Source organism: Dicentrarchus labrax, unplaced genomic scaffold, assembly GCF_905237075.1.
Source record: "Dicentrarchus labrax unplaced genomic scaffold, dlabrax2021, whole genome shotgun sequence".
In the NCBI taxonomy this organism is placed as follows: Eukaryota; Metazoa; Chordata; class Actinopteri; family Moronidae; genus Dicentrarchus; species Dicentrarchus labrax.
In genome coordinates, this window is record NW_026136701.1 from 15,443,787 (window position 1) to 15,455,621 (window position 11,835).

Consider the following 11,835-nt stretch of genomic DNA (forward strand, 5'->3'; position numbering starts at 1 on the left):
GAGCGGAACCGGCAAAAGGTTGCTATTTCTCCACCAATTTTACAAACCAAGGTTAGCTTACTTGTCACAAGAAGTAGTAGTGCTTGTGAAAGCGGTTGTAGAGGGTCTTCTGTGGTTCTCGAGAGAGGTTGATAAAATATCCCTTGTGATGTCATCGGGTTTATGTTGGCTTTGGCTTTGAGGTTACAATTTAATAAAATAAACCCTGCATTATAGCACACAGCCTGAAGGGTATACCACCCTGCATTTCACTGCACACGTGACAGATAAAACCTTTGAATCTTCACAGACTGGGACCATGGAGTTAGATATAGGAATTTACCAGGCAGGGGAAGTCTAATGCTATCAAGTTGCATTATGGATAGTGTAGGATACAGCAAATTCATCCATGGGAGGAAATAAAAGTGAGACTATGTCAGCCTATCCTTTTCTTGCAAGTGCCCTAACTGTATGGGAGTACAATACAAATATACTGGAGTAAGCCTTAAACAAATACCTTAAACACTGAGTGACATTGTTCAATCCGTACTCCATACAGTGGAGCTCGTAGTGGGGATGTATGTCTCAGTTCATGCCTGGTTTAAAAGCTCCGCCAGCCAGAAAATCATCCACAATGTTGTCATACACTGTTTGTTGGCTTCTGGGATTTGCTTTAATTGCATCTTCACTACACGCTGTGGCTTGCCTTTGTGTCATTGTGCATGCATTGCCCGTGATGAAGCCTGATTATGTGTCCTCATGTGTTAGTGAGAGAGCTGTAGGACTGACGGCGAGTGCTGCATCATTCATGAGTGTGTGCCACCCTGTGCCTGGACTGCAGTGACCCGTAGCTGTCAACAGCGTATCCTTGAGCGCGATGGCACAGGCTGTGCTTAGGACACACTGCAGGGACCGCTGGCATGTGGAGGGCTGTGGGTGGGGCCAGAGGATGGGGTGTGCCAGTCTGGGGGCTGGAGAGGAAGCTGTGAACGCAGAGGAGAATAGGACTGTAATGTTAACGTACTACATTATCTGTCTCTTTTTGGAAGTTCTCTTTTCGCTTCTCTTCCTCTTTGGGGAGAGCAGAGGGAATTATCAACTACGGAGCAGTAACCCTGAGCCGCTGTGTGCTACCTAAGCACACTTGAGCAGGATGGACCCAGTACTGACATATTTCAAAAGAAGGCTGGGGCTCTGTAAGGGTGTGAAGAAAGAGAGGTCAGGTCACGAGTAAGCTGGGCTAGAAATGGTGATTCCCTGCCAGGACGGACACATAAAGCCACTCAGACTTTAAATCTGAATGGAAGAAAGTAGGGAGAAAAGAGTTAGAAAGTGTGGATGGCAGCTGAAGATACTGAAGCCTGACATTATATACGTTAGGGAATGAGACGATAAGTTGGAAAAATGAGAAATTTCAGTTAAGCTCAGACCTTCCTTGCCCTCTGAAACATTAAAATATGCACACACACAGTTAAAACCTTTCCGGTCATAACCTGTGTGTGTGTGTGTGTGTGTGTGTGTGTGTGTGTGTGTGTGTGTGTGTGTGTGTGTGTGTGTGTGTGTGTGTGTGTGTGTGTGTGTGTGTGTGTGTGTGTGTGTGTGTGTGTGTGTGTGTGTGTGTGAGAGCAAGCAAGCAAGCAAGCAAGACAGAGACATTACATAACCACATAACCCTGGCTCTCCTGCCAGTTTACTATCACACAACAGTAACTCAGTTCACACGTGTGCGGGCTTGCTTTATTTTGTGTGTGAAAGTGCATTTGTTTCTCACGCATTCACGACCTGCTGGTAATTCATTATTTCCCAACATGGAGTAGTCATCCTCTTCCACACTGATGGGCGCGTTTTCTCATGCAGTTTAACTCAATCTACATGAAACAGAATTACGTAAACACTTGGGAGGGTTTGACGGAGAATAGATCTGACCTTTTGCTGGCAAGATATTACGCTCTCGCTGGAAGTGAGGGAGACATGAAAGTCTTTTCTGAGTTGCAAACCCTTAAAAAGGAGAAAAAAAAGATAAGCGTTATCGCCGTTTCTAAATTAACCTGGCACTGTGATGGAAGGTATATTGTCAGGAAGCTTACTTGTTTCCTCATCCTCAGTAAATAGACCTGGCAGCTTATTTTGTAACATCTCTGCTGATGAAGAAATGCTTTTGCGTTTCTGCAACTATAGGACTTTTTGTCTGGCTTTGCTCTTTAAAGTATAATTTCCATCATTTTTATCAGTTATGACATTATAATCACACTTAAGTTCTTTTCTGAGATTTGGCAATGAGGAGACATCACTCGAGAGAAGAGACACAGTCAGTCTGATAAGCATCCAAGTCGTAATCCTTTCAGTTCAGTTCTGGTTGACTGTGGTTACTGGTGGTAATACTAAAAAATTTAAAAAATGCAAGGCCTCCTCTTCTCTTCTGAAGTTTGTCGGGTATGTGCATGAGTTGTTTCATGTGAATCATGCCATCTGAATCCAGAGCTGGAATGGCAGACTCAGGTTTACTTGGTGTTCATTTTACTTAATTATCTATTGTAATCATTCATTATAATCCACAGAATGCATTCTTGATTGACTTTTGACCTGCTGTACTTGCTGTAGTTGTGAACTCGCAGATTACATACATTATCATAACTGATAAAAATGATGGGACAGGACCAAGACCAAGGTTGTAATAAACTGTAATTATCCTTTGTTTCATTAGTATTATCCTAGTATTTTTTCATTCATAATTGTATACAAATTGTGTTTGTCAGCAACAGACGATAGTTTCTCTGTGACTGTATTTTGTGAGCTTAATACTGCAATTCACAGCTGACTGAGATTAGCCCCCTTTGCCTTTCAGCACTTTCCTCTTGTGAGTCTTCGCCTGAGGTGACAGGATATGCGAGTAGCCAATTGCTTTTCTGTCTGTTTATCTATCTATCCAGTATTCTTTTACTTTCTCCATCTTTTCCATCTCTGCTTGGCCTCGTCTTGTTTTCTTTTTCCTTTCCATCCAATGCGCCTGTCTTTATGTCCATCCCCCTCTCTCTTGCCATTCTACACCAGCATAGCTGCCAGTATCCATGCTTGTACCGCAACACACGTCTACAGACCCTCGTTATTTTTTTTCCTGTACTTTTATTTATGTACTATATACTATATACACGCTCCCCCACAAACATACTAAATAATTCATTTGGGAGCTCTGCGCACTTTCACAGCCTCACAATCGTACTCATATTTAAACCCATGTATTTAATTAATTTGTATGCACCCACGAACACACACACACACACAGACACTTTTGTCCACTACGGTGACTACATTTGCATTTGCTCACACACAAACAAAGGGCGTGAAAACAATCCTCATGGCCCTTGTGTGTGTGTGTGTGTGTGTGTGTGTGTGTGTGCTCTGAGCTAGCTGATCACTGGGCTCGTGTTTTCCAATGTAAGGTTTCATAACACACACTCATTACATAACAGCAGCAGGAGTGGAGCTGGGAAGAGGGGGAGAGAGGAGAGGGAGCACACATCTATGTACGTCAGCATCCAACCCTTCCACTGACAGAGGGAATCACTGGGGAAAATCGTTCTTTTTTCACGCATTGATGCCACACCTGCGATTCCAAGCATCCACAATGCAATTCTCCTCTCTGTCCGCTGCATCTGGGTCTATTTTTAGTGGATATTGATTGAATTACATGATGAAGTATGTCCACAGTGCAGCGGGTGGTGTGAAGGACGGTGCAGCTGATGAAAAATGCTGTTATTTCTTTCACTTAGGGGCACATAAGTAATTTGTTTAAAAATTCATAGCTGCACAACGTGATTTATTAACCTCTTATGGGGCCTCTCTCATTGTAGTTCCTCATTCCAGCTGTCAGCCGCATTGACTTATGATCGCATATTTACACATCGTTTGCATCTGTTTCTGCTTCTGCCTATAAACACAGATTTGCATCGAGCTTACGTGACCTGATCTGTGAAGATATGAAGTGCAGTGGGTGTCTTCTAGTGTGCATGAAGATAATGTTAGAAATTAAAAATGTAGAAGAGCAACTGAGTGTGCAAGTGGGTCAAGGAAAAAAAAAAAAAAGATAATTCAGCATTACAGAGCACTCTACAAATCCTCCCTCAGGTCACCCTCCTGCCGTAATGAAACGCCATACTGCCCCTACAGGTGGTGGATGGTAATGCACTGACCTGATAACTGGAGTTGTACAATGCCTTTAATAGCAGAAGGCTGTTTAGCTCCCTTCTCCCCAGGGGCAAAGGGTAATAATGGTTTGATGGGGAAGATATTGCAGGCTGTGACCTCATTTGGATTCAGGATGTGTTTCACCGGACTGAGAGAGGAGGTTTTGTACGTGAGCGTGTGTGTTTCTATCTGATCGTGTCCTTCCTGGTGACATGCGTAAGAGACATGGGCTATCAGAATTTGAGGCCATCCATCAAACTATTAATTATCCACTTCACTCTCTCTCCAGGGATGGAGGGGTGTCTCATGGTCATCTGGGACACATATTTGCCCTGAGCCCCATGTCTCACTGGCCCTGCTCCCTAATGCTACATCACCAGCTGAGAGCAGTTCTCACTAGGGTGGGAGAAATGTCACTTCGACTGAGCTGTTTAAGCTGAAGGATGTTCAGTGAACAGTAGACAGGAGCACAAAGCAGTGTCACTCAGGTTTTCCTAAAGGGACTGGAAGCACTTTCCATTCCCTTGAGAACAAAAAAATAAATTGCACACACACAGCCAGCCGGTCACCACATCCTGAATTATTGGTTGATATTGTTTTAGTATGTGCCAGATAATTAATATTCTGTACTGTAACCCTTTTTAATTACCACACGTTCAGTTTGGCTTAAAGGTCAAGTGTGTAACATTTAGGAGAATCTATTGGCAGAAATGGAATATAATATGCATAGGTATGCTTTCATTGGTGTAAAATCGTCTGAAAATAAGAATCGTTGCGTGTTTGTTAGCTTAGAATGAGCCGTTTTTATCTACAGAGGGAGTGGGTACCCTTCCATAGTGTCCGCCATGTTGAACCACCACGTTTCTACTGTAGCCCAGAATGGACAAACCAAACACTGACTCCAGATATGGCCTTTCATTTTTGGAGTTTTGCTGCCTCAGTAGGTCCCTTAAAATTTAAATTTTGAGGCGATGATGCTGCTGGAGTAAAAGTGAGGGAATCACTAAAGTTATTATAAATCATCCTGAGGGGCACATGAATGTCTGCACCAACAGATGTTCATTTTACTCTAAACCACAAATGGTAATCTCATTGTGGCGCTACAGGGAAAGTCAGTAAGATTCATCCTTTGGGGATCATAAATGTACAAGATCTCATGGCACTCCATGCAATAGCTGTTGAGTTATTCAGTGTGGACCAAAGTGGTGAACCAAATGACCTGAAACAAAATAAAGCTGTCCAAGTACTCTCTGGCCTGTTCTTGTGTGAAGTTTTGACTTCTGAACATTTTGTTTGACTCTATGCCTTCCTGACAGTCAAAATATTTAAAGCACTCAATAAAATACTGCACCTTTGCTTTTTAAAAAGTGAAGACAACATGGCAAACCTTGCATATTTATGCTGAACATGCTTCAATGTAAGAACACACAGACATATGTAGGCATGTGCAAATGCTGCGTCACACAGCGATAATGCATGAACGTCTCACTTATTTCCCATGCAAATGCATACCTCATCTTATCACTTTTACACAAAGGACAGCTTGACACATTTCACACATCAACACCTCCTCAGTCCCAGCGGGGGGAGGCAGGCTATTCTATGTCTATGGACCCCTTTGTGTGAGAAAATCTGGGAACTTTTAAAGAGGATGTTTGTAGGATTAAGAAGCTGCTAATGAAGGATCCCTCATGTCAGACAACTGTGACACTGGTTCGAACAGCCTTCCATGAAAATCTCCTGCACATTCACCACCCAACATGTACATAGTTGTGAAAGATGCGGAGCACTTAGGCGAGCACATCAAGCAGCCTATCACCCGCAATGGCCTTTGCCACCTTCCAGCGAGGTTGGTCGACTGCTGCCTGAGCAGACAGTTGGCTTAACACGGCCTGTCGCTTTGGATCTGAGTAATCACCTCAAGTCGTTCGCAGAGAATGAGAGGGAAAGACGGAAGAGAGATGGAGAAAGAGAAATAAAGAGGGTGGAGCCATTTGAGAAAATATGGAAAGCACATCCTTCGCTTCCCTTGCATGCAAACACACACATTCAAGTAGATGCATTTTGATATTGTGTATGCATGTGTGTGTGTTTTGTAACAGAAGGACAGTGCAGCTATTTGTGTCGCAGAGGAACAGCTGGCACTGTTCCGTCTTACATCTATTTCTATATTCCGTCTCCACCAAATTTCCCTCAACTCTGGTTTGCTCTTATAAGTTAAGTTAATATCTCTATCTGTCTTCTATCAAATTTTTATAGATGCTTCCTTAGAGTTGGATCTTAAATGAGATGCTTCAGTTGAGATAAAAAAAATTTAAAAAGCAGAAAAAAGATGCCAGAGATACAGGAGCCCAGTGTAGGCTTAGAAGCATTTATATTATAAGTCCTAGAGTCTTGCCATCCGGTACATTACATCTGTCACTGCCTATAGAATATGCAAGTGTGTCTACGCATGCTTGTGCTTCACTGTGACTCATGTGGGTCATCGATGCCCTTCGGTACGGCATGCCCAGTCCTGTAGTGGAGGTGTGCTGATGTCGGGTTGCATTTAGCACGGCAAAATGATTAACCAGGGATGTGTCCTTGTTATTACTGAGAAGAGCCAGAAGAAAGAAGTGTTGATCTGTTAAATGGGAGATGGATGGAGAGTGGTCAGCCTTGGGTACTGATAACTAACAATGATGGATAACAGGGGCAGCACACTGCACTCTGTTTGTAGCAGCTGTTACACATCCGCATGCACATCCACATTTTGGTTCTGGTGTGTTTTGCTGGCTTCAAGTCCTTAATTGAACTTATAATTATTAAAGTATTTCTGATAATACGCAGTTCCAGTTCCCCATTACTACGGGGATGTGCAACCATTTCATAAATATTGTCAAAGCAGTACCCAAAAATAGTTTCTAAGATAGATCACTTTGAAAGTTTTCTTCTCAATGCAAATGATCACAGTTTATCAGTAAGAAGCAAGGCTCATGGTTGCTTGCAACGCTTGCTCTGAGGTTATTAGGTAGTATTTTAAATACACACAAGCATACCACACAAGGTCATAAAAGGCTTCTGAGAGGTGGAATCCACATCTAGTGGATTTTCCTGCAGTCGGACATGCTACGCTCAAGAGCATCTTATTAGTACCACTATCTGGAACAAACTAGTCTTTCAAATATTAACTGAAATTGGGACACTTGTTCTAACTCAGATTTAGTTGTTGGTTTTATCTCGCTTCTTCTGCTTCTTTTTCTTACATTTGATTCACTAATTGTGCCTTTAAGTTTTTACAGGAATAGTTTTCACCTTTGAAAGTCAGATTAGTAATGTGAGGCACTGTACCAGCGTGTGTGTGTGTGTGTGTGTGTGTGTGTGTGTGTGTGTGTGTGTGTGTGTGTGTGTGTGTGTGTGTGTGTGTTTGGACAGTAGGGGTGCGTGGGTTTTGGAGGGGAAACACTCTTTTCCTGAGCTTGGGGAAAAGGAAGGAAGCCATCTCCAGTAACAAACACACACATACACACACTGTAGTACTCCTGCTCCCACATACAGTAGGTCTAGGAATAGACTATGGCTTCTGCAGATGAACACACCCACCTTGCAGGGTCTGTCTGTTATTTTTAAATTCTTAGATTATGGGATGACCACCATGACTAACATCATCGCTGCTCAAAATATTTCTAGTGTAGGTGGCCTGTGGTTCATACGTTTGGAATATAGCAACTGTCTATAATTTCCTTCCCCTCCTGGAGGGGTTACTAAGAGACCATGCTTTTCTCTGGTCCACCCCTGTAAACAGGATGCTCACGTGGGAGTCCCACCCGTCTCCCTGCTTCCTCCACGGTGCCTTCCCATGGCCAGACTGAAACGCTCGCCTCCATCCGAGTCGTCCCACGTCCATGTGAGATGGCTGTAAACGTCACACAGGGGAAGGCTTTCAAACATCTCTTATGACAAAAGCATCCTACTTAAGCTGTCTGTATTGTTATCCCTCTGCAAAGTCTCTGTTTTTGGTCCATCAACATTTGGTGGGGGTGAGGGGTACAATTAGATGGATGCACATATGGAGATGGTTAATCATTGTCACTGTGTCACTCTGTGTTTGTGTGTGTGTGTGTGTGTGTGTGTGTGTGTGTGTGTGTGTGTGTGTGTGTGTGTGTGGATGTGTGTGTGTGTGGATGTCAGCGAGGGGAAGAGCAGGAGGAGGAGTAGGGTGCGTGTGTTTGTGCATATGCTTGTGTGGGAGAGAGCACATTCCAACAAAAGGCCTAAAAATAGTAGGAATATGCCCATGTGACATATTGAGGCTAAAAGCTTGTGAATAATTTGTCTAATGCAACACATACCCCCCTTCTAAGCTCAGTCATTAAAATATGCGCCTGCTGGTTACCTCTGCCAGCCGGCGAAGTTGGAAGGGGGTATCACTTGGATTTGGATGAAATTTGGTGGACAGTAGCTCTTTGCCTAAATAATACTCGATTTTGGTGGGAATCTGGATGTTAAGATTCAGGTGTACCTGTTATGCTGCGTTCATTTTAAAGTTTAGATCACATACAATAATACAGTTTATATATCAAGAAAACACGTATAGGCTTTCTCTTTCAAAGGAAACTTAAATAGCAACATGAGCAGTATAATACTATTACGTTTATTTGTTAAGTTTTTTTTAGCTACATGCTGATAAATATTTCCCTTTAAAAATCATATCTTCAGTTGGCTTCCTTATCTCATCTTCCTTATCTTTCCTTCCCCATGTTTCCTCTTTAAGGAAACTTCAGTCCCCAGTTTAACTCACTTATCTGAACCACTTATTTGGAAGTGAAAATGAAAGTGGACAGCTGTTATGTTTGCCCATTGCTTTGTAAAACTAATTGTGTGTACAACAACGTGTACTGTTTCAAATTTATACCACAAATTGCCCCAGCAAAATATAATGGGCAGTTCACCGTCCAAATAAGTGAATGAGATTATACGATTTAGATTTGGTTAAACTGTATAAAATGTGTCTAATCTAATCTTAGTTTTAAAGCCTTGTCTTGCCAAGTTAGCTATAACATCAGTCATGTTGGTTCATGAAATGTTACAGTTCTCAATAGGAAACTATGAAGACCCAGGACAGGTTGTTAAAAAACAAACTTTTCTTTAAGCCTCCACTCTACTATAATTATAATATTATAATATTATAAAAGATTATGGCCAAGTGTTTAAAAAAGACATAAAGGAAAACGTACCTTTTTACTCTCCTCTCCAAAACTTAGCCAACTTTCTTCTTCGTCTTCTTCATGTCTTTCGGGTCTGGTCCCACAGGGCTGGTCCATCCCTCAGGTCGGGTCCCCCTAGTGGCCTGGCGCATTTTGGTTTTGTGGAGCGAATTTTTTCTTTGCCATTTGTTTTGTGGGTTTGTAAGTTTTTGCTCCTGCTTCATTTCTGTGATTGCAGCATTTTTCTGTTGCATTTGTTTTTATGTGTTTGTGTGTTTTTGGTTTTACATCATTCCCGTGTTTGCAACGTTTTGCCATTTGCGGCACTTTTGCCTGTTTGTGGCGCGTTTGCCCTTGTCGGGCCACCGTAGTTTGATGAGTGGATCAGAACAAATAAAGACAGTTTGGAGGTTTTGGGTGCAGTGAAAGTAAGACAAAAGAAAACATCCAGTGATTTTTACTTACTTAAAAAAAACTTTAAAAAGTGTGATTTTTACAGAGATTATGTTTTGTATCATTTTAACATCTCAAACAAAACCTACATACCACTTCAAAAAGCACTGAACAACATGTTTATGGCTCTTTAAATGTTACTGTCCGTTTTGTTATTTTCTCCTTGAAGTTGTAATTTGGAGATGCTATAATCTTTATTTCATGTCTTTCTTTGGGGATTTGGTACAAATGAAAACGTAAAGTGTGTCAACTGAACTGTTTTTGTGAAGCACAAAGATATTTCTGTCCCAGTTTAGAGAAGGATAGGGACAGTAAGAATTTGTACTTCATGTAATCACAATAGCTAAGGATGTCTGTGAGGCATTATGAATAAAAAGTGCAAATCTAACTATTATTTTATTCAGATATTTGAGAACATTTTCTAATTATGTAATGCCAAATGAAACTACTGTATATCCTCTAAGCAGAGCATAAGAACAAATAATTCATAATATTACAGATGTCTTTCATATCCTGATAGCTCATTAAAACACACGTATTCATATTTATCTGTAACGTTGATTGCAGCAAGGCAGACTGCCAGAGCACAGAGAAAAATGATGAAAAAGAAGTGTGCTTTTATGCTATTTAAATTGCCATATACAGTATATTATAGATAGCTTCACAGTTTTATGCACAGTGTGAACTGCAATTGCTATTGTGGGGCCGTATTTAAGTTGGCATTGCCTTGAGGCAGGTTTATAAATAGTCCTTCACTTAAAGGAGTAAGACGCATATCTATTCCCCCAGAACCACCTACTTGTGTTAACGCGGTTTTAACACAAATGGATGCTACTTCTCATTGTTCATTTGCAAAATTTTGAGTGTAATTTCTGGGGTTTTCCATTCCATATGGAATAGTATTATTTTATGCATGCTGTTGGGAAGCTCTGACGTGTGTCTAATGTGTTACTTTATAATCCACTGCTTTGCTTTCTCACTTTTTCTCAGAAAATTAAATTAGTAAGACGGCTACATACTTGCACAACGTACAGTTGATCACACACTCATGCTCTTCTGCATGCCCTCTAGTTATGGATGCTGTTTAAGCATACCAAGAGAGCTCTCCCTGGTATTCAAACATGACTCATGATCAACATTTAACAATAGTGTTGTTATGCTAGACACTCAGCATTTAGTCAAGGCAAATACCCCTTTTGCAAACGAGGCTATTGATTCTGCTGTGAACACAAGATTAGCTTGTAGCACAGAGGAAAGGTCAGAGCTCAGCGGCTGTGCTGGTTTAAAAAAAAAATATATGATTGCCAGTTTGTATAAAACTTTGACAAGGTGAATTGTTGAATGTGTTCGTGACAATCATTAGAATAAAAAATGTATGCACGGTCATGACCTCAGGTTTAGCCACATCAGCTCAAATAAGCCAACCTCTGGTCAGAGCGTTATTAAACTCTGCTGAGTGTGTTGGATGAGAGCAGTACTGTACTGCGTTAGCCTGACAGTCGGCATGTGAAAGGTCTGAATTATTGAAAGCCATGAGAGCGTGTGCAAGTTCACACTTGCTTACCCTACTGACTCTTTCTTCCTCTCTTCAACTCACCTCCACCCCTTCCTCTGCTTTCAGCCTGTGTGTTTGGAGTGAAGTGAAATATGTGTGAAAGAGACAGTTCAAGATGGATGCGGCTAGTTTACAGTAGACCACAGGATGTGAGACATTTTCTAAGGCCATCTGTCGCTCGGAAAGAAAAACTTCCATGAATCTCGTGGCCGAATGGGAAAACAGTGAGGTTAAACATGCTGCGAGCAAAAAAACACGAAACCATAGATGGAATGGAGAAACCGAAAGCCAGGCAGCCGGACAGATAGAAGAGAAACGACAGGGAGGGAGGACAGAGCATGTCAGCCCGGGGAGGGTTTTTTGCGGAGGTGGAGGTAGACAGAAAGCAGGTGGATGTTTAGACAGAACGATAAGACAGCCTGGCTGACAGAACGCCTGATAAGAAGCCTGACTGTCAGGTTTGGCAGGCTGGCTGTG

General features: G+C 41.9%; 1 protein-coding gene across 1 annotated transcript in view; it reads left to right on the top strand.

The window, feature by feature from the left end:
• phlpp1 (PH domain and leucine rich repeat protein phosphatase 1) overlaps nt 1-11,835 on the top strand; it is a 43,255-nt gene that overhangs the window by 13,930 nt on the left and 17,490 nt on the right. The gene's annotated exons all lie outside the window — the stretch shown is intronic.